The sequence below is a fragment of the Alligator mississippiensis genome, chromosome 6 (assembly GCF_030867095.1).
Source record: "Alligator mississippiensis isolate rAllMis1 chromosome 6, rAllMis1, whole genome shotgun sequence".
NCBI lineage: Eukaryota > Metazoa > Chordata > Crocodylia > Alligatoridae > Alligator > Alligator mississippiensis.
In genome coordinates this window covers 19385782-19405137 of record NC_081829.1, presented here as the reverse complement: position 1 = coordinate 19405137, position 19356 = coordinate 19385782, and the positions used below count along the sequence as shown (strand labels likewise).

General features: G+C 44.4%; 1 long non-coding RNA gene across 1 annotated transcript; it reads right to left on the bottom strand.

Moving 5' to 3' along the window:
* Nucleotides 1-2351: 2351 nt before the first annotated feature.
* LOC106737754 (uncharacterized) lies at nt 2352-18733 on the bottom strand. The gene is made up of 4 exons (XR_009462979.1): nt 18366-18733; nt 11924-13074; nt 5778-6652; nt 2352-3583 (listed from the first exon to the last, which is right to left on the bottom strand). It is a non-coding gene; the product is annotated as an uncharacterized LOC106737754 (long non-coding RNA).
* Between the last annotated feature and the right edge of the window lie 623 nt (nt 18734-19356).

Below are 19356 nucleotides of genomic sequence, written 5' to 3'. Positions count from 1 at the left end.
CTCACCAAAGAGATTATACATCAAAGAAGAGAATGAGGTTAAACAAACATAATTACGGGGCAGAGTTTTTTATTTCCTGTAAAGCCTTCATTAAACTGAGGATGCATTGGAAGGCAGGAATCCAACTTGGCTGTCAGATCTCAATTCTGATTACAGAGCGTCTAAGAACAAAACAGTCATTTACAAGGGAAATATTCTTATTTGATAAGAAAATTAGAGAGAGAGAGAATAGCATGGTACGCTACAGTGCAATTTTCTAAGCTCAATTGCAGTTATGCTTTTGTCATTATCTTCAGAACTAGGGGAATATCATTAGTGGAACATTACACCTGGGGAAAATGGAGGTAAATAGGATGCGAGAGACTTGTTTAAGTACACAAATCCAATCTATGGCAGGGGTAGGAACAGAAGCCAAGACTCCTAAGTGCCATTTCTCTGCTTGGTGGCTAGAACTCTTCTCCCATTACATGTACTAGATGGAGACTGTACTGAAACTGAGAGCGGGTATTCTGTGTTCCTTGTGAAATCACTCTGTAATAAAAATGCTAAGTTAGCACTAACTATGTATAGCTAGCATTCAAGAGATAATATTTAATAGGAAAAAAATGTTAAGGAATTGAGTGACATGGCAGCTGTGCAATCTACATGAATGTCATGGTACTTCTCCAGGAAACAGTGCCTACTTGATATCAAACAACAATTAGGAGAAAGCACCTTTACCACACAAAGGGCACATCTACACATGCATTTGATCCGGGATCAGTTTACTTGCGAGTAAACTACCCATAGGTAAATGATCCTGGGCAGGTGTCTACATGTGCAGGGAGGCTGGAGTAAATTTGCTAGCAGGAGCAGCAAGCTGCTCCTGCTTCCTGGGTCCCTGCAATAGGGCCCTGCTGCCACTGGAGGCAGCTCCAGGCTCCCCCTGGGTGCTAGCCCAGGGGCTGGCAGGGAGCGCTGGGCTAGGATACAGCTGTCTCCTGGCTGGGGCTGGGACATTACACCCTGCCCTGGGGGCTGCCTGCTGTTGAGGTGGGGACAATGTCCCCCTGCCCTGGCAGCAGGAAACTCCTGGCCCTGGATCCCTGATCAGGGGCAAGGCACTTGGAAAGAGCTCCAGGGGAGGGGCAGGTCCAAGTCCCCTACCCCCAATCCATCACTGGGGCATCTAGCAGCTACCTTGCTGCTAGCTGCCCCACCAGCAGATCGAGGCAGGGGGCTCAGACCTACCCCACCCCTGCAGCTCTTTCCAAGTATGGTGCCTCAATCACCTGATCAGAGCATGGGGCTGGGACCTTTCCCTGACCAGGACAGTTTCCAGCCCCCACCTTGAATGCCAGGTGGTGGCTGGGGAGCTTGTTCTCCACTCAGCTCCGTGAGCATGGAACTGGGAGGGGGAACAGGCTGGGGAGCTTGTTCCCTGCCCAGCTCCATGAATGCAGGGTTGGTGCTGGGAGATCCTTATCTCCCCATGGTTGTGGAGCTGGTGCTGGGAGATAAGGGTCTCCCAGTGCCAGCCCCACAGTCACAGAACTGGCGCTGGAAGAAAGTGAGGGGCTGAGAGATAAAACTCTCCCAGGCCCTGCTCCCTGATTGTGATCTTGGAGCAGGGGGCTTGGGCTCCTGTGATGGAGCCTGCTCTGGCAGCAGGCAGTTCCCTGGGGCAGGGAGCAATCTCCCATCCCCTGGTACATGGCTGACCGGGAGCAGATTTGCTTCTGGTCAGGCATTTACATGAGCGCTACTGCACCATTACTAATGAAAAGTACATTTGCTATTTGCATTTGCAGGTAACAAATGTACTCATGATTAGGGAAGTTTACTGCACAGTAAGCATGTGCACTTGTTTCCTTGCCAGGCCAGGCCAATGCTCAGGATCTCAAATCGTGCTGTTAGACAGGAGGGTGTGGTGTACACATATCACCAATTCAAGCACATACACACCCTAATGATAATAACATGAAATCATACACAATACACACATACATACACATATACACACAGGTTAAACACTGACTCAGGTGTCAGTGTGTGTGTGTTGGTGCCTGTGGTACCTATGTTTGGGGTGCTTGGTAACTAAAGAGCAAGCGACAGATATCAGGGAAAAGGCAGTGGGGATGAGGCAATAGCAGTGGCAGAGATTGGGGAAAAGGCAGTGGGGATAAGGCAATAGCAAAGAAACAGGTTTGCAGGCAGACAGGAGCTCAGGAAAGCTGGAGCCACAGGAGCATGGGACAGGTGTTGGAGGTGGTGGTGAGCCAGAAGCAGGAGAAGGAGAAATGAGACAGAAGTTAGATGGGTGAGGAGCAGAGATTGGAGTAGGGCTGAACCATAGTAAAGCAAAATTCAACTCAGGGTCCAAATAAGAGTTTTATTAAATGAACACTGTACTGTACAGCTTGGCTCCCACACACACTCACACAAGCACTCCCACACACTCACACAGTGGTAGCAGGAGAAAGAGACTCAGTGGAAGGGTTGGAGTCCAGGTAAGGAAGAGATACAGAGCCCAAGTCCTTGGTTGAAGAGAGAGTGGGGGTGACAGCTACCTATCCAGGCTGGGAGGGGGTCCTCGATGGCCAGTCAGGGTCTTTCTCCAGCAGGTGTTGTCCAGAGGGGGTTGCCAGCAGGGCCTCTGGGCTGATAGGCAACATGATGTGGAGCAGGTCTGGTTCAGGTGAAGATGATGTCTCAAGGAGTCAGTCTTTACTACCCCTTTTATGGGTCAGACTACCTGTGGTCTCCTGTGGGGAGGCATGTCCGGGCAAGGTCAGCCCTGTTCCAGAGGGTTCCAGATGTTCATACTGAGCAGGTGCAGCTTGGCACAATGGTGGGTTGCCTTGTCTTTTGTTTCCTGAATGCTGAGGCTGGTTCCAATGGCTGGGTCCTTGGTCCAGGTATTGGTTTTGATGGTGGGGTGATTTAATAGGGGGTCCTGCCTATCATCGTCTTTCACTCATGCATTCACCCTTTTGTTTCAGGCATTCAAGGAAAACCAGTTTACATGAGAGAGGTTACAGACTTCATAATTACAACATACTTACACAACAAGGCATGGGGACAAGATGGGAACAAGATGGGAACCTGACGCACAAAATGGATACTTGACATCACTCATGCCAACCCACACTGCAGGCCTAAATCATACAATGTTAACATAGAGACACTTAAGACACAATAACCATATGGTGTAATACATTACAGTAATCCAACACACACAGCAAAGCACTATTGCAATAGCTCATGGTTACTATAAAAGGGGACTTATATACACAGGGTTTTCAACTTAACTTATAACCACTTATATATATATACCCATAGGGAATAGAGGAGGGGAAATAAAAAGGCAGACAGGATGGGGGAAAAGGGGATGTCATATTTCTAAATAAAAAAAAAGAACAACGGGGGGTTTTGCTATACACTTATACACACACATGCTTACTTTACAGTAAACCATGCTCAGATAGGCGCACCCATAGAGACTGAGGCAAGTTCTTAGTGCTCAGCTGCAGAGTATTCCCTGTGATGGGGAGAGCAATGACTTCAGGTGGCAGCTTCCCATTTCCAAACATCCTTCTCCATGCTGAAAAGAAAAGAAGGCAAGAGAGATGAGCCAAGAGGAAAGTGGTTGTTGTCCCCAGAGGTTCCATCCCAGACTGTAGCAGTTTTCTCAGATTGTAGCTTTGAATCAACCTGCATTTCAGAAGTTGTACTTCTTACCATACAGGGCAAAAACCAGTGCCAGTATTTAACTAATAGCATTGCTCTATTCATCTGGATTAATGAGTTTAACTGTAGACTCATTAAACCCAGGTTATTGGTTACTGGACATTGCCCAGCTAAGCATGAACTCCTTTCAACTTTAGTTTGTATATCAACCATGTTTTCCCTTTAAATATTTGCTCCCTCCTGAACTCTCAAACTAAGGACAAAAATTAATCATAAATGAATCCTTCTAAACTCTGGTGGGTATAGCTTCTCTGTCTATACCCACCAGAGTTGTTAAATATTGCTTAGGGGTTTGGCAACTTCTGGAACAGCACAAACATGGAGAGATGACGGCCTTTCATGCTGCTCTGCAGAATTTAGACAATGGATGTGTTATTGGCACAAATACAAGATAAGCACCAAGAATAATGTTCAATAATTTTTAATTGAATTCTAATGTGTATCTACCATATTTATTTGCATATCATAATGTTCTTTCCCTCAAAACCAACCACCCAAACTTGGAGTGCCTGTCTTAAGGTTGGGAAGCGGATTTTCCTTTGCTGGAATAGAAACAGAGCGATACTGCTCTAATGGCTGCCAAAATAGCTGCCACTTCTTTTTGGCTCCGCAAGTGGCAGGGGCAGGGTCCAATGTTAACCCTCTCACAGCTGCTATTGACTGAACTCTGTAGCTTGTGCCTGACACAGCAATTGAGTCAGTTCAGGGCAAAGGAGTGGCTACACGCTGCCTGTAGTATCTTGATGAGGTCTGTGGTATGGAAACAACACATTATTATATAAAGAACTTTTATAAAGAACTCTTTACAATAGTAAGTAGAGGTGACAATCTTGCTACTGCCCTTGCAAGGGCCTGGGTGCCTAGCCTTGTTGTTGCCCTGCTACATCAGGAAGTTCCTGCTGCCTTATCCAGACTATCTCCTGGGGTACCAGCCTTCCTCAAGACTGTTTCCAGGATGTACTCTGTGTCACACATTCAGCCATGAATCTTGAAAAATCTTCTATATTTGGGAGTGTGGGGTGTGAAATGTGGAAGTTTTCAAAAGGCAGGCAAGGTACTTTGAGTAGATGTGATATCTTTTATTAAATCAACTGGGTAGTTGGAAAAAAAGTTCTTGGCAAGCTTTCGGGTGCAGTCACCCTTCTCTACTGTTCTGAGACTCCAAGGAAGGTTTCAAAAGGTATAGTTATTTTTCCTCCCAGATATGAAGCTTGAATTAGTCTGAGAGACATGGCCTGACATAATATAAAAGTTATTCCTACTTCTTTCAGTGTGAATTTGTATTTAGCTCTTTGGATTTAGCTAAGTATTTACTGAAACTTGATATGGAGGGCCAGTGAAAGTGGAGATTTGAAGCAAACCATTCCTTTCTAAGTCTGGAAATGCAAAATTAGCAGAGGGGTGGATTGGGGGTGGGAGGATGCCATGGTTCCATTGCACCCCCTTTGATTCCTGGTCCACCAAAGTATAAAACAAACTGCTTGGCAGTGGCAGAAGCATTTCTATTCAGGCAGCTGTGAGGGAGTCACTTGAACTCACGGCACATTGTAATCTACTAGAATTCCTTCTAAATACTTCATTCCACGGGTGTTAATAACCCTCCCTCCTTTTTTAATGGTTGAAAATGTTCCACTAATCAAGCTATTCTTTCTTCTGCAATTCTGCTGTCTGCTAACTGCTCCTAGTAATATAGCTCTATTTCACAACCCTGCAGACTTTTTAACTTGAGTGAAAAATATTAACTCAGGTGTGGAAATCACTTTCATTGAAGCATTGGATGCACAGATAAAATGCTCCAGAAGGCTTAATTTTGTTTTATGAATCTGAAAGAGATGTACTACATTTTCTTCTAATGATTACAGGACTAAAGAAACAGCATATTTTTATAATTTGTGCCTAGTTTGTTGTGGTTTTTTAATACATCATGTATGATATAGCAAATTAATGTACATTCCAATAAAATCGTATTTGTTTTCACTCCAATCTTAAACTGAATAATATAGCTTTAGGCCGCTAGCTTATTAGTAAAGCTTCTAATTTCTTTTTACCTGGAGAAAAGTGGGTTTAAGTCCATGTAAATGTGATCCTACTCCACATCGCTTAAGTCTCTGACAAATTGTTAATTAAAAAAGATGATGAGTCCTTCTCCTTACAACCTTCTTTGTGATTTATTTGTAAGGGTCACTGGTGGTGATCCTTCGAGGTTCAAGGATGATGTCCGACAGGCTTGATGGGTCCTCAGGTGACTGAGGAGCCCAATTCTGGATGCACACATTCTTTGGCAATGGGGGCATGTTGTTGCAAGAGGGAGTGGGATTCACAGCCCTGGGTTGGTCCCCTCCTTCCTCCACCGTCGCTATTCTGCCTCGGTATCAAGTCATTGGGTCTTGAAATGGCGCATGCCTTGGTGGACCAGGTGGTGCCATGCTGAATGGTCAGCAGCTTGCTCCTCCCAGATGTTGATGTCAATGCCTCCGTGCTTGAGGGCGACCTTGAGCATGTCTTTGTACTGTTTCCTTTGGCCACCCTTTGAGCGTTGGCCAACAGAGAGCTGGAAGAAGAGAATCTGGTGAGGAAGGTGGTTCTTGGATATCTGGATGCAGTGGCCTATCCATTGGAGTTGATTTCTCAAAAGCAAGGCTTTGATGTTGGTGGACGCAACTTCATGGAGGATGCTCATGCTGATCTGGCGGTCCTCCCATTTGGTCCCCAGGATACAACGCAAGCACCACTGGTGAAAGCTCTTGAGGGTCTTAATGTGGCATTGGTAGATGGTCCAGATTTCACTGCAGTAGAGGAGGGTAGTCAGCATGACAGTCGTGTAAACCAGGACCTTTGTCTACTTCTGAAGGGCCTTATTTTTGAAGACACATTGCCGCAGCTTGAGGAAGGTGGCACTAGCACAGTTGACCCGGGTGATATACTAGAAAATTACAAAAGTAGATTAATGGATTTTCAGGGCCTCAAGCAGGGCAATATGAACATTCAGCAAACATCTACTTTTCAACACTAACACCCTCATGCACCAGCCATCCACACAAACACGCACTTCCCTTCCTGGCAAGTGTTGAAGTCTACCATTATGCTTTAAATGGAAGATGTGCTGATGCCTTGAAGAACCTCTTCTAGGTTTTGTAAAAGTTACACTGAATCTTACCATCAAATAATCCTCAAATAACAATAACATAATTTGCCCTATGCTTGATCCATTTGTTACCAGACTTAATTTAATAGATTTCATAGTTTTCATAGACATTTGGGCTAGAAGGGACCCTGGAGGATCATCAAGTGCCCCAGGGGCAGGAAGTCAGCAGGGATCATAAGATCCCAGCAAGATAAGCATCCAAATGTGTCTTGAAGATGTTCAAAGTGGGTGATTGAACCGCCTCCTGTGGCAGTCTATTCCAAACCTTGGGGCCTCAGACAGTGAAGAAGTTATTTCTTATATCCAGCCTGAATCGGTTATGGTGGAGTTTGTGACCGTTTGATCTTGTCATCACTTGGGGCGCTCTGGTGAACAGACATTCCCCCAGATCCTGATAAACACCCCTGATAAACTTATAGGTGGCCACCAGATCACCCCTGAGCCTGAGCTTTTCCAGGCTGAAGAGTCCCATGGCTCTCAGCCTCTCTTCATAAGGTCTGTTTTCCTGGCCTCTGATCATGTGTGTGGCCCTCCTCTGCACCCTCTCAAGCTTCTCCACATCATTTTTGAATTGTGGAGCCCAAAACTGGATGCAGTACTACAGCTGTAGCCTCACCAATGCCGAGTACAGCGGGAGAATGATGTCCTGGGATTTGCTTGAGAGGCATCTATGGATGCAAGCCAGCATTTTGCTCACTTTGCTAATGGCAGCATCACACTAAAGGCTCACGTTCATCTTGTGGTCAATCATGACCCCCAAGTCCCTTTCATCTGTGGTGCTAGCCATCATAGCACTGCCGAGCCTGTAAGGATGCTGCAGGTTTTTCCTCCCAAGGTGGAGAACCTTGTAATTTTCAGTGCTGAACACCATCAGGTTCTCATTCGCCCATTTCATGAGCCTGTCAAGATCTGCCTGGATCACCCTCCTGTCCTCAGGTGTGGATGCTTTACCCCAGAGTTTGGTGACATTGGCAAACTTGGCCAGTCCGCTTCTGACACCAATGTCCACATCATTGATGAAGATGTTAAATAGTATAGGCCCTAGGACAGAGCCTTAAGGGACCTTACTGGTCACCGCACACCAAGACGATTGGCTCCCTCAGTCAGGCTCCCAGAACTGGTGAACACTGGTAAAAACAGCCCCAGGAGTGGTTTGCAGGATCAGGGGTGGCTCAGTGGCATGGGGGAGGCTGGCAGGGTCCGAAGGGTTTGCCAGGATTTTAGAGCCTCTCTGATCCCCACCCCCAACCCCCTGGTGGGCTCCACTAACTCCCCCCTCTGATTCCTCCAAGCTCTTCTGCTATCCCCCACATCCTGCCTACCCCTCCCCGTACCCTTGATCTACTATCTTACATTTGGGGGTCATGCTGCCAATGTTGTATGGAGCCCATACAACACTGATGGACCTGAACTCCATCACTTTTGGGTTGCTTGTCTCTAGACAGTAAGTTCCTACCTTTCTTATTTTAATATTTTCTCTTGCATTTTCTTGGTTTTTCACATCCCTGCAAATAAGAGTTGCAAAAAATACAAATACATACCCAATGAGACCTTATCAGACCTTGGACTTGGACTGCGGAAATCTGTCCTGACAGTTACCAACAAATCAAGTGCCTTTCAGTGAGTCAGTGCTGCCCTCAGAGCTCTGATTGTCCGATTTGTAGCCAGTGATGTTCGCACAGCATTTATGAAGTGATTTGGGATGCAGGATCTAATTATTATTAGTCATAAATTTGTGTGTATTGATCATTAAATGGCATAGAGAAGTCTCAATCAAAACCACAACCCTGAATCATGGCTTTCATTGTGGTTTGCATTAATTATTTGTTTTTAATTTTTGAAATAGAAGAAGATACAAAAAAAACCAGTGATATATGAAATTATTCCTTCATCCTTCATTTTGCATTATTTTTCACTGGGGGTAGGGGTGGGGAGGGGAATGAATTTTTTTTTTTAAACTCCAGACAACTTATTTTGGCACAGAAGAAAATGACTTATGCTAGCATGAGAAATGTTCACCTGAAAGATCATACCAATCTCTTCTGTTTCATGCCAATAATAATTTGTAAAGCATTAGAAATTGTCAAAATTATCTACCCCACTAACACTGGTGAAAACATTCATGTCATGAATAATTTGAGAGGGAGAAAGCAGAAGAATCTGACATTTCACAAACATTGAGAATTTACCTTGGGGATAACATATTGTCTGAAATGAGTGTCCTGGGTCACAGCACATGGCAGACCTATTGGGGCAAGGCTGAAGGATCTCTGGATCTCATGTACCACTGCATCCGTATATGGCGTCTGGCCTTGATCAGCCATGCAAGGTCATTGGGTTTGGCCAATCACATGGTCAATCTCTTTGTGAATTTCCTCTGTCATAAAATGAACGAGGTCAACTGATGCCAAAGAGAAGGCCTCCCAAAAATTTTCCCTAAATCCTTCTTCAGCATCTGAAAACTGTAAGTCTCAGCAGATGTGATATCTTTTATTAGACCAACTGAGGAGTTGGAAAGAAGTTCTTAGCAAGCTTTTGGGTGCAAGCACCCTTCCTCAGGCATAGGGAAGTCCTTGGAGTCTCAGAACAGCAGACACTCCCTATGCCTGAAGAAGGGTAATTGCACCCAAAAGCTTGCTAAGAACTTTTTTCCAACTTCTCAGTTGGTCTAATGAAAGATATCACATCTACTCAAAAACCTTGCCTGCTTATTAGGCCTGTGCTAAGTGCCTAGTATTCGCTTTGGATTCAGATTTGGCAGATTCAGCTGCTGCCACGTCTCTGAATCATGCAGGCCCATCCCCTGCCTGCTCTCCCAGCCCGGCAATGGCTGCCCAGCCCGCCCCAACTCCTGGGACCTTGAAAAAAAAGCACCGACTTACCAGGTGCTGCCGGGTGGGGGGCGATCCCCACTGCCCCACGCTGCATGAGGGGCTGTGCACAAGTCCCCCACCCCTCCAGCACTCCCATGGCTTCCCCGCCCACCTCAGCTCCGACCCTTTAAGAAACCCCCCCCCCCAAAAAAAACCCCCAACTCACCAGTTCCTGCCTGGCAGGGGGTATTCCCGCTGCTCCCTGCTGCCCCACACCATGTGGGGGACTCTTCCATGAGCCCCCTGAAGCCCTGCGGCCACTGCAGAAGCTGGTGAGTCCAGGTTTTTTTTTTTCTTAAAAGCCTGGAGCTGTGGCAGGTGGGGCAGCCATGGTGGGAGCTCATGCAGAGCCCCCCATGCAGTGTGGGGCAGCAGGGATCACTCCTCACCTGGCAGGACCAAGAGAGTGGGGCTTTTTTTTTAAAGCACCAGGAACTGGGGCGGGCAGGGCAGCAATTGGGGGGGAGGGGGGTTGGGGGAGCGGGTGGAGGATGGAGAGGGGGGCTTGGGGAGCAGGCAGAGGATGGCTTGGCAGGGGTTCCCCCATGCTCCTCTCCCACATCCTCCAGCCCCCCCTGCCCTGCCCCTGCTTACCAGCTACAAGTCCAGCTCTAGCTCCTTGCTGCAGCAAGTGGGGACTGCCCGAATCATTGAAGCTCTCTGAATCTTTTCCAAAGATTCAGAGAGCTTCAAATTGATTCAGACCTTTTTAATGGTCCCCTGATTCAATTCGGATTTGGAGATTTGGCCACTGAATCGGACCAAATCTCCTCTGAATCAAATCAGTGCCCAAAGCTTTGCACAGCCCTACTGCCTGTGTCCTTAGACCAACACGGCTACAACCAAAAACCCAGTCTCAGCGGATGCACACTAGGAATGTTACAAACACAGAATGTCTGCTGTAAATATCTTCTGCAAATAATGAAATGTTAGGGCAATGGATACAAAAAATCTGGATATAAAATATCATGGACTAAATATAGACAACGGATTTATGACATATTATAACCTGCCTAACATCTGACTCCTCAGGTAAACTCTCCACTTTTTACCAACTGTTCTCATTCCTTTGACTACAGCTACATTCATTCTCCCTTACCCCCTCCCCCACCCATCTCTCACCTACTGACCACCTCAATTTACATTTTAACTGACTGGTTTTCTTGCACACGTACTGGTCTCTGGCTGCTTTACTACTCTATCCTGGAAGAACACAGATCATCTGCAGATGCTTCCTCAGCCTGACAAAGGGTGTTTGTGCCTGAAAGCTTGCTAAGAATTTTTTTTCCAAGTATTTGAGTTGGTGTAGTAAAAGATATTGGGTTTACCCAAAAAACCTTGTCTGCCTATGTTAGGGTAGTGATATTTCTCATGCTGAGTTGTGTTACAAGCTAGAAGGTGATGTGATGTTATCACCATTGTGCGCAGCAAGCTGCTAAAGAAGAACTTCCTGTCTAAAAACTCCCACCTGTCAGCTCCCATATCATATCAGCTATGATATGACCCATTATTTCCCATGTAAACCCATTCAGCAAACAAATATCCTGCCCCTGGAAAAGTCACATTCAAATGCACAAATTTAACCTTGAGCACAGATTTCTTTACAAATTGAAAATACATTATAGATGTTCAAAAAGCAAGCAAACAAACAAACAAACAAAAACCCTAAGTCTTCCTGAGTTAAGGGACCATTTTTTTCTACCGGTGTAACCACATTCATTTCAACTGAGTTTGCATTTCATTTCAACTGCATAGAATTTGGCCTTTCATTGTTCATTTGAGTCTGATTTGGAGAATGTGATGTGTATAGGATATATGACTGTGCTGAAAGCAGAAAGGAGTTAATTTTTCAAATAGATAGCATGGCCACATTTGATACTAAGTTGCCTGCATGTCAAATGACTCTTAATGCTAATGCTTTAAGAGCAAATAGGTGATTCTTTGTAATTCCTTTTGTCCTTGATCAAACTTCATTCTGAAACAATGAAGTACGGGAATCCTGAAAAGTAAGACTGAGTTTGGGTTTGGGAGCAGCTACAGCCTCACGAAGAGAAGGGGAATATTTTGAGAACTTTGAATAATAATTCATTACAAAATCTTAACAGCAAAAGAAAGAAGTTTGCCCTTTCCCCCAGTAAAAGGGCGAAGAGTAGAAATCCCCCCCCCCCAAATTTACCTTTCCCACTGGAGAGCGGAAGAGATTTTCATTTTCCTCTATCAGTCTGATTAAAGTTAGAAACTTCTTATCTTCATAGTCAAACCAGTTCCCAAAGACAGTAGAGCAGATGATGTTGGAGACAGCATGGGTGAGGAAAAAGGTGGGGTCAAAGGGCCACTCTGGAACAAAACAAGCACAAAGAGTTCAGCTTTAACTTGACGAGTTTGCCCTCAGCATCACGTTCACTGGTGCTAGTGAGGGTTCTGGATCTCTGACCCCAGGCTAAGACTAGTTCTAACATTCTTCAGGGACATTGAGCTCCCCTAATCTCATCACTCACCTTTTAAAAACACTTACCCATGCTTTGCTTAGAATCATTTTTTACTTTAGTGCCTCTGCTGGATTCTGCCTGACATTTTTTGATCTGATTAGGGTCAATCGGTTCTTCAGAGAGTAACAGATGCCTGTTGATGTAGGGCTTATTTACCAGCACTGGCCAAAAGGATCCCATTTAAAAGAGGATCCTTCTCAGACGTTCTGCCAGAGTCACTGCTTTGGGTGGCTGTAGAATCATAGAAAAGTAGGGCTGGGAGAGATTTCAGGTTATCGAGTTGCAAGCAGCATAATCATCCCCATCTAAACTATCTCATCCAAACATTTGTATAAATTGCTCTTACAAACTTTTAGTTACAGGCATTCCACAGCTTCTGTAAGTGATCTGTTCCAGTGCTTAACCACATCTAATATCTAACCACCTTCTCCCTTGCTGCAATATGAGCCTATTACTCCTTGTCCAGTTGTTCTTGGTGTTCACAGGAGATAGACTGCCATCTTCTTTATAATGACTACTCTTTGTATCTGAAAAACCTATCAGCTCTTCCCTCCATCTCTCTCTCTAGACTAACAGATAGTGGCACTGATACAATGGAACCCCAGGTTCAGCTGGGACCAAGAGTCACTACTAAAATAATCCACCCCGAAACAGATCGTTGTTAGCTCCGTATGAAAGTGGTCCTCACCATGTGTGTTCCTGAGACTTTCCACTAAAAAATGAGCTTCCTTCTGGATCTTCTTCTCAATGCTTTTCTTCCCCATCCCAAAATTCCTCAGCGTGGTCAGGACAAATCACCGGAGCTGCTTCCATGGCTCCCCATTGCTGAAAATAACCCCTGAGAGAAGAAAAGGAAAAAAAATGGAAAATGAGAAGCCCAGATTCAAGTTCCTAATTTCAAATCCACCCAAACATTCTTGATTTAAAGATTCAATTTAAACTGGAACATCATTGGGTTTATGTTCTACTTGGGAGATTATATTAAAGCTCTACCATAATTACTTGGTAGTTAAATTGTCCAATATGTTCAGGATCTCATGGGAAATACATATTAACTTCATTGCATTTTAATTGCACTTATAAGACAGAAGAATAATTATATTGGCTACCATCAGTAGTACTTGCATTTTATTTTCTAACACACTGTAAACTGTCATAGAATAGAGAATTCTGCTAGTCACAGTAATTTGACCAAAGCACATATCCTGTAGGGTGTCAAAATTAGATAATAAACTGGGACACAAACAGCTGGGTAAAATTAGCATCTTTCACCTGACAAGACTCTGTAATAAGTACCAATATTGAGCACTATAAATAAATATATTGAAGATATTCTTCATAGGATTCATGATAGTTAATATAGCTACAGTGCCCGCAGTGTTTTCTGATATGCATATGCAAGAAATATGCAACAAATACATCACTGTATTTAATGCAACCCCTGATCAGTAATGTCCAACCTTTTTGGCAGGCATATCACAAATTAAACCCTGCACCTTGAGTGCCACTGATCCCCTTTCCCTACCCTATCTGCTGCCCTGCACCCCCACCCTGGATCCGTTGCTCTGCTTTATGCTTCCTGTCCTATTTACTCTGTGCTGCCTGTCCTTTTCCCAGTCGGCCCCATGCCACATGTAGAGCCTGCTCTTGCCATTTGTGGCTCCAAGCTGGCCACCCCTGTGCTACACAGTTTACCCATCACTTTTACAAACTTTGCAAGTTCTGGAAAATGAACTAGATCAGATAAAAGCATACTGAATTAATCAATCACTGAGAGTAAGTGTCTTATCTCTCAACTTTCTACCTATGGATGAATAAAAACTCAGCCGTGTTGTACAGAGCTAGCTTGGGTCATTCTTGTGTGAACCTACTGATATCACTGACCTGCTGCCAATATGGGGAAGAACCAGTTGTCAGCATATTTCCTGTCCTGACTTGTTGTATTTTAACTGGATTCTAGGTCATTCTAAGGATTAGTACATGGTTTAATTTTTAAAAAAATTATTTATAAATAAGAACTGATCAGCACGTGACTGTCAAGCACTGCTAAAACCTCAAAAACTGATAGGTAAATAAATCTTCCATAGGTATGTTCACATCTTGAGTGGTCACCCTATCTTAAAAGGCAGAGCTAGAAAAGGGCAACAAAGATGATTAGAGCAATGGAATGGCTTTCATACTGGGAGAGTCCAGAAGGCTGGAATGCTTCATCTTGGAAAAATGGCAACTAAGGCAGGGTACGGGGCATGATAAAGAGAATAGCTTTATCAGGGGCTGTTAAACACAACAGTCAGGGATGTAATGTGTACATGGTCATTGGGACAGTATGGATAGGGGATGGATCTCTCTATCTTACTTATACTCTTCCTCCAAAGCATCTGCTATTCACAGAAGCAGGATAGTAGGCTAGATGGATCTTTGGTGTGACTCAGTATGGTAGATCTCGAGCTCTTCCTTGATCACAGGCTATACCTGGTACAGTGACTCGGAGTGGCTAGGAATCTGTGGTGATTTTACAGATCTGCTTTGCTTCTTTCCAACGCAGCACCTCTAGTCACAATTTAGGATGTATTAGTTACTGTCTCTAATTAACCTACAGTAAGGTACTTGGAAGCCTTTATCAGTCAGACAATGGCATAAGAGGAAAATGGGTCATTAGCAAGGCAATCTCTATTGTTCATTGCTATACTAAATGAAATGTCAACTGTTTCCCCATTTCTCTTCTTAACTATATTCTTCGCAAATAGAGAACATCACTCAAGTACACTGAAATTTCTGAAATGTACCCCTTCCTTTGCTGAACCTTTCAGTTATTGGCGGTCTGCCTCATCCACTGAATTCATCCCCTTGATCCATCAGAGCTTCCTTCATAGCTTCATGTCCATGCAGGACTACAGCCCATTCTCAGCCCAAGTATATTGTGAACACTGGACCATACTTTTTACTGAACTATAAAAGTTTATCACAAAAGACCAACAAGTTTTAATTAACTGGGTTTAAATAATCAGAATGAGAATACAGTTCATTATAAATTGACTAAATTTTCCACGAGCCACTAAATTTATACTAGTCAGAATTTTGACAATGATATAATTATCTCCTTGTTAAGAGCAATATTCATTATTATGGATCCTTTCATCTGCGCTCTCCTCATTTGGTTTTATTTGAACAACAACTCTGCTCTGAAAAGCATTTATGTAAAAGTGACACTTCTACAGAACTGCTCCTTTTATTTGAACCACAAGTTGACTGTAAAATAACCAAAGACAGTTTTTTCTCTCTCTCACTTTGTTAGCCTTGCAGAGCCAAAGAGTGAAGTGAATTATTTTTGCATCAATTAGCTTTTCTCCTAAATTTCACTCAGTTACATTTGTGTAAACTCACCGAGGGGAAAAAACCTCCAATGCAGGTCACACATCTGGACTCAATGACAAAATTTGAAAACACCTAATTTCTTGCAGGTAGGTGAGATGCCCCATCTTTGGGGGTTTTCAGGAGGAGACTGGGCAGGCATCTGGCTGGGATCACATGACACCAGTTTTGGTGACCCTTTTCTTGCCTGCCAGGGGCAGGGGGTCAGACTAGATGGCCTGCTGAGGTCCCTTCCAACCCAAGAATCTATGAATCTATGAGACCAGGTTTTTTTTCCTCTACAATTTATACAAATTAGAATGATTTATGAGGAAAAAAAGAAACCCATGTGGCTGTTAGGCCCAAAGGTAAATTTGCAGTGTTTTAAATGAGAAAAAAATAATTCATTGTTTAGTAAAATTATGATATTTGATATGCAAATTCATGACAGACAATAAATCCACCATGCAAACCCACAAAGGAAACTTTTCACAGCACAGCACAACTAAATTTAGTTTAGCTTGGTTCTGGGAAGGAAGTAAGTAACAGTGAACTTACAGGTCAGAAAGTGAAACAAAAAAAGCTCAAATCTAACTTTTCCTTTGGGTGGGTAAGCAGCACTTACACAGCTAACATTAGCCACTTATCTGACATTTTGGGCTACTTATGTGTATGTTTTTTGGCTCCCCCTTTCCTTAGCCAGTACAACTTAACTTGTCCTGACCATGCAGTGGCCACTCTGGCCACTTGTGCTCTGTTGTGATCTAATTCCAGCCAGGAAGTCACTTAGTCCTCATGTAAGTCCCCCAAATGACACAACTGTTTGACAGAGGAGAAGGCAATAGCTTCTTTCACCTTTTAGCTGATTAGCCTATTGGTTAGGGTAGTTAAACAAGGAGTGGGAGAACCAGGTTTTATGCCCCCTCCACCCTCAGCCCAGACAGAAGGGGTTTTGAACCCACATCAGGTGACCTATCACCTGAACAAGGGAGAAGAGATTGATGTCATGTATCTTGACTTCAAAAAAGCCTTCGATCTGGTGTCCCATGATCACCTCTTGGAGAAACTGGCCAATTGTCGCCTTGGGTCCTCCACGATCCACTGGCTGGAAAACTGGCTCCGTGGTCTGACCCAGAGGGTAGTAATTGATGGAAGTCACTCATCATGGTGTCCTGTGACCAGTGGGGTCCCCCAAGGCTCTGTCCTTGGACCCATACTGTTCAACATCTTCATTAATGATGTGGACACTGGAGTCAGAAGCGGACTGGCCAAGTTCGCAGATGACACCAAATTTTGGGGCAAAGCATCCACACCAGAAGACAGGCGGGTGATCCAGGCTGACCTGGACAGGCTCAGCAAGTGGGCGGACGAGAATCTGATAGTGTTCAATGCCAATAAATGCAAGGTTCTCCACCTTGGGAAGAAAAACCCGAAGCATCCTTATAGGCTCGGCAGTGCTACGCCGGCTAGCACTATGGAAGAAAGAGACTTAGGGGTCATCATTGACCACAAGATGAACATGAGCCTGTAACGTGATGCTGTGGCTAGTAAAGCAACCAAAACGCTGGCTTGCATCCATAGATGCTTCTCAAGCAAATCCCGGGACGTCATTCTCCCCTTGTACTTGGCCTTGGTAAGGCCGCAGCTGGAGTACTGCATCCAGTTTTGGGCTCCACAATTCAAAAAGGATGTGGAGAAGCTTGAGAGAATCCAGAGAAGAGCCACGCGCATGATCAGAGGTCAGGGAAGCAGACCCTACGATGACAGGCTGAGAGCCATGGGGCTCTTTAGCCTGGAAAATGCAGGCTCAGGGGTGATCTGATGGCCACCTACAAGTTTATCAGGGGTGACCACCAGTATCTGGGGGAACGTTTGTTCACCAGAGCGCCCCAAGGGATGACGACTAGGTTGAACAGTCATAAACTACTACAAGACCGTTTCAGGCTAGACATAAGGAAGAATTTCTTTACTGTCCGAGCCCCCAAGGTCTGAAACAGCCTGCCACCGGAGGTGGTTCAAGCGCCTACAGAACACCTTCAAGAGCAAACTGTATGCTTATCTTGCTGGGATCCTATGACCCCAGCTGACTTCCTGCCCTTTGGGCAGGGGGCTGGACTCGATGATCTTCCGAGGTCCCTTCCAGCCCTAATGTCTATGAAACCTATGAAATCTCTGACGTCTCAGGAAAAAAAGACAATAAACAGGTCAGAGGCAAGGCAGGGCCAAGAGCGCCCTCAACTGTCCCTTTTGAAGCTGGCCCACTGAGTAGCAAAGACAGAAAGATATGTGAAGCCAAAAGGAGACCAGACCAGAGCTAGGTATTGACCTACAAGAAAAGATGCCTTGGGCTCAGTCTCCTGCCCCTATTGCTATCTATGCATATTGCACGAAATAGTCATCAAATAATATACATGAACAGGAATAGGCTTCTTAAGTCATGTGCTACGTGTACACAGTACATTAGCTGCAGAGCTGGACAGAGAACTCAAGACGTTTTTTGTGCATTTTCATACTTAATCCCCTGGACACCACTCTTCACCATGTGGTAATGTATACAGATTGCAGTGACATAGAGAAGGTTTATTCTGCATTACCTATTAGTAAAGCTACCCTAGGCTGCTTTGAATAAGTTATACCTAGTATTCCACATTGTTTTGTGTAGAAAAATAGTATGAGGAAGTGAGCCACTGTGCAAACCACTGAAATTTCAGGATTCTTCTTCTTCAGGTTTAATGCTCACTTACAATCAAACAACTAATCAGGAGAAAGCACCCTTACCTTGTACAGAAACTGGGGTAAGTTCTTAGTGTTCAGCTGTAACATGTTCCCTATGATACGGAAAACAATGGGTCCAGGTGGCAGCTTCCCATTTCCAGATATTTTTCTCTGTGCTGAAAAGAAGAGAAAGCAAGACAGACAAACCATCAGGAAAATGGTTGTTATTCCCAAAGCTTCCATCTTAAAGTGTAGCAGCAGCCACTTCACATTCTAGCAGGGAATCAATTTGCACTTCAGAAGTCACATTTATATACTATGCAGGGCAAAACCTGGTGCCAGCATTTAGCCAATAGCAGCACTCTGTCCTTCTGGAGTAACAAATTTAACTCTGGATTACCCAAGGTTATTAGCCATTGCCAAACTAGAAACTCATTTCAACTTTAGTTTATAGATCAACTGTATTTGCCCCTCCTGAATTCACAAACCAAAGACAAAAGATAATGATATATGACTTAATTTGTCCATAGTTACAGGATGTGATTGCTGATTGCATTCTCTCTCTCTCTCTCTCTCTCTCTCTGTGTTGTTAACCTCTTCAACCTACCAGTTGTTGGCAGTGATCCAGATGTGGTTTCACAGAAACATCTAAAGAAACTGTTTCTATTATCTTGCTATCTCATGGGTCTATACAGCGTGTTCAGACTTGTACTGGCTTAGAGCTCACTTCTGCTTCTCTATTGCAATCATCCTCATACCTCAAGATCTTTTTCAGTGTAATGCAACTTGGGATACATCTCCCATCTATTCTTTCCTCCCTGCTCATATAGAGAGTACTATCATCCAGGGTTTTTTTGGTATGATGCACCAGACTCATATTTCACATTGGACAGAGCTGAGCCAGGATTGAGATGTGTTGTCGAGGGCACTGAGGTTTCCAGCAGGGCTGTGCAAGGCTTCAGACAGAGCTTCGAATCTGGAGAAGCTTCGGACACTTTGGGGTCCAAAGCAGCACATCTGGGTCGAAGCTCTGGCGTTGTTCGGAGCTTCTGAA